Here is a 4,513-nt window from a genome sequence, read left to right as displayed (position 1 = left end):
GAAAGCCAGAAAATAATAGAATGATATTGGTAATGTTTTGATATAAAATTATAATTAACCTAGAATTCTAAACCTAGCATAAACATCTTATAAAAATATGAGATAAGGATATTTCAGACCTCAAAAGATGAGAGTCAGCCACCAATGGACCACATACTAAAGCATTTCTAAAGATTATACTCTATGGAAAAGTATCCTGATCTTATTTGGAAGATATAAGCTACAAGAAGGAATAAAGAGATCAGAAAAGAGAAAATAAGTGAATAAATCTAACAAAATAATGATGATAATGATGATTGATGCTGGTGATGTTTGGGAGAGGTTTAAAGAAAAAATATATAAGATTAAAACAATAGCATAGAAGTGGCTATGGAAGTGAATGAACTTAAAGCATCTAAGATCTTGTTTAATTCAGGAGGGAAAATATTGTTAGATTTTTTACATTGATAATTTATATATACATGTTGTAATTAGAAAGCACAAATTCTGCTACATATTTCAATCCAAATAATTAAATCAAATACATAATTCTAATAAATGTAAATTTGAACTAAATCCTTCAGATAAACCTAAAGATTGTAAGACAAAACAAAGACTGAGTCATTTGAAGAGAGTGTTTATATTATTGGCTCACTCTAATAGACTGGAGAGACTTGATTTACTTTTCTTCCCATCTACTCGCCAGAATAGGGGGCTCATGGCAGAGATCAGATCAATGAGAGGAAATAAAGAACGTACATTTTCTTAACACATAAATATGGTATGTAAGTCAGAAACGCCACTACAACACATACATAACTTTTTCTTTAGATTATATTGTCATACTTTTCCAAAATATAATCAATGAGGCTATGTGTGACATTCATTCTTTTTGTTTTGTTTTGTTTTTGTTTTTCTCAGGTGCATCTCTCAGTGTTGCAGCTGCTGCCGGCTGTGCAAAGCCTCAGCATTAGCAGGGATAAGGTCACGTAGCTGGATGCTCATCTCCAGGGAAGTGCTAAAGCTCAGTTCATATGAGGCCCAGGTCAGGTTCTGTAGGAGGGCCCCTGTGTGCAAGGCAAGACATCTGCATCTGAGGGCCCGGTAGGGGGGGGGGGGTGGCCCCTGGGCAGCTTTGAGCTCTGCTGCAGCTACCTGGTGCTCTGACGGGAGTCCTGGAGGCTGAGGGCCCAAGGGGAGCTCTGCGGTAGAGACCAGCTGGTGCTCCTAGCTTGGGTAGCCTGGGCATTCAGAGCCGGGTTATCTTTAGCTACATCTTGAGTCGCGCTCCTGACGACCCACGCGGTAGACTTTCTGCAGTGTGTCTTGGGGAAGGCTGGTCCTGCAGTGTACGGACGACTCGTCCAAATTGCAGTAACTGCGCAGCAGATGGTGGTCCAGGAGCCGCTAGACGCCATTCTGACGCTCTCGTCGCCTGCCACCTGCGTCTCCGCCTCCGTCCTGGGCTCGCCGGAGAAATCGACGACTCCTAGAGAGACACAAAGCACCTGGAGCTCTTGCCCGAGCCGGCTGCCTCCACTTCCCGGCAGCTGCAGGGCCCGGCAGTGCAAGTCCTCACGGGACATTCATTCTTAATTCTCTCTCCACTGTACAGCTCAGAAATACTCATCATTTCCATGTAGATGAGCTCAGTCTCACCTGTTTTGCCTTGCCTTCTGAATCATCTCAGAAAACTTCAGTTATAGTCAGAACAGTTTTAATGGGGTTATTCTAATTCTTTGATTACTGATTATCAGTGAATGGTACATAGGTCTGTTTACTTGATCTTAACAATATTTGATTAAACTAATTTCCGTTTCTTAGCATGCTGGATTTTTTACAGTAGGTGAAAATTCATTCATCTACTTTATTAACCATAGAAATCTTCAGTAGATATTTATTAACAATTATTTTATTACCATAGAATTCCTCAATTGAAGACTTTAGAGCAGCTTTTCCAAAGCTTGGAAACTAGAAATTTCTTGTATTAGAATGCCCTGAGGTAGGGTGTACTTATCTAGTATAACCCAACAGTAGAGGACTATTGCTAATAACAGAGATAATATCTCTACCTTTTCAGAAAACAGTTCTTCTGGTACCAAATATAAGAAAAAGCTGAGTAGCAAGCCAGAAACAAAAAAGCAAATATTGTATGTTCTCATTTAGAAAAGACTTATAAGAAAATAGGGGACTAGATTGTATGCCCTTATAACAGTCACATTTACTCCAGAGTAGTAATTGTTATTTCTAGATTTTGAGAGGCTGTGCTATATGCATAACCTGGTATTTCCCTGGGACTTTGGGTAACTGTGTGACACCTAAGACTTAGAGTAGGAGTTCTGTGGTTCCAAAGATAAGCATTGCCACGTACAATAACTGTTAGAGAAACTGAAAAAGAGGTCAGGCTTCAAGTAGAAATAAGAATGAAGCGATTGTGTCAGGATTAAGGTAAATCAGAATACAGGGGTAAGGAGGACAGGTCTGTATTTTAGAACTTCACCTACCAAATGAGACCAAAGGAAAAGAGGTTTATTTCGTCCAAAACTTAAATTTTCTGTAGCTCATAATCTAACTCAACCTGTCTGGATAGATCATTTAAACAACCAAACACAGGGAGCCAAGAATGGGAACAAGGGCTTTTAATTTTGTATACCTTAATGTAATGCCCAGATACATCCCAGAGTATGTTGAGCAGATAATCAAAAAATATTGGCAAAGTCCCTTGATGGATGGGAGAAAAGATATGAAGCTATTAAGCTTTACCATCGGGGAAACCCCTGATATTGTCTCAAACATTAGGAAATCCTAAGTCAGTAGGCCAAGCCCTTGATCTTGAGACTTGCTCTTGTGAAGCTATTTATGTAGCAGAGAAGCTTAACCTACATAGAGTTGTAGGACCTCTTTTGTTGCTCAGATGTGGCTTCTCTTTCTCTAAGCCCTACTCTGCAAGTGAAATCATTACCCTCCCCACTACATGGGACATGACATCTAGGGGTGAAAATCTCCCTGGCAACATGGAATATGACTCCCAGGGATGAGCCTGGCCCTGGCACCATAAGATCAACAATGCCTTCCTGACCAAAAGGAGGAAAAGAAGTGTAACAAATAAGGTATCAGTGGCTGAGAAAGTTCAAATAGAGTTGAGAGGCTACTCTGGAGGCTATTCTTATGCAAGTTTCTTATGCAAGACATTGTTACATATCATGGTTTGCTAAATGACAACCAAAACCATTCCTACTGTGCCAGTTTGAAAGCCATGTTTTGATTCTGATCCATCTTGTGGAGCAGCTGTTTCTTTTAATCCCTATTCAGTATTGTAGGTTGGTAATGTGATTAGATTATCCCCACAAAGATGTGGCACACCCAATTGTGGGTATTAACCTTTGATTAGACAGAGATGTGACTCACCCCTTCAAGGTGGGTCTTGATTAGATTACTAGAATCCTTTAAAAGAGAAAACTTTTGGAAAAAGCTTCAGAACCACAAGAGCCAGTACAGCCCATGCAGTCAGAGACCTTTGGAGATGAAAAAGGAAAATGCCCCCAGGGGGGTGCTTCATGAAACAAGAAACCTGAACAGAAAGCTAGCAGACGTCACCATGTACCATGTGCCTTTCCAGTTGAGAGAGAAACCTTGAACTTCACTGGCCTTTCTTGAGTGAAGGTAACCTCTTGTTGGTGCTTTAATTTGGACATTTTTATAGGCTTGTTTTAATTTGGACATTTTCACGGCTTTAGAACTGTCAACTTGCAACTTATTAAATTCCCCTTTTTAAAAGCCATTCCACTCCTCGTATATTGCATTCTGGCATTTTTCAAACTAGAACAACCGCCAACCCTAAAGAACACCTAGGCTTTATCTGAGAGTCTACAAAAGTTCCATGCACAATGATTACTTTCCAGAAATCTACAACCTCCAGTTGGGTTATTAGGCCAAAGAAGTCCTGAAACCCAGAGGGCTAGCACCTCCAAAACATCAGCTAGTTTCATCCCCCTATCCCATATTATCAACAACCCCTTCCAATATGAAAAAGTCAGAATGGACATAGCCCAAAGAACCCGAAAGATTGGGAGAAATATTAAAGGAGATGGTGGAGTTATACAGAGAAGTTAGGGTTTAACGAATGAGTATCACTGCTGAATCACTATATTGATAATTTCTTTTAGTCTCCAGTGTCTTGGAGTAGCTGGTAGTGAAACTCTGAAATCTATTCTACATACCAAACTCTGAAATCTGCTCTACAACTAATTATTGCGGTGTGCTTTGAAATTTATTGCTTTTTTGTATATATATATATATATATATTATTTTTCACAGTAAAAACAAAAATATGAGTAGCAACAAAAATCTTGCCTTCATAATGCTTATATTCTTGGGAATGGGAGGGGAAAATAAACAAGGTAAATAGTATGTCAGATAAGGGAAAGTGCTGTGAAGAAAAATAAAACAGTGAAGGTGATTAAGGGAGGGCAGTAGTTGGGGAGGCTGCACAGAAAAAGGGACATTTGAGTAAAAACCAGTACAAGGTGAGTGG

At 39.6% G+C, this 4,513-nt stretch overlaps 1 pseudogene; it reads right to left on the bottom strand.

Moving 5' to 3' along the window:
• Window positions 1-909: 909 nt before the first annotated feature.
• Window positions 910-1,565, bottom strand: LOC143664297 (protein ZNRD2 pseudogene; annotated as a pseudogene).
• Between the last annotated feature and the right edge of the window lie 2,948 nt (window positions 1,566-4,513).

The sequence above is a fragment of the Tamandua tetradactyla genome, chromosome 20 (genome assembly GCF_023851605.1).
Source record: "Tamandua tetradactyla isolate mTamTet1 chromosome 20, mTamTet1.pri, whole genome shotgun sequence".
NCBI lineage: Eukaryota > Metazoa > Chordata > Mammalia > Pilosa > Myrmecophagidae > Tamandua > Tamandua tetradactyla.
Note: the sequence above shows the minus strand (reverse complement) of the source record. Positions and strands in the feature narration are given on the sequence as shown.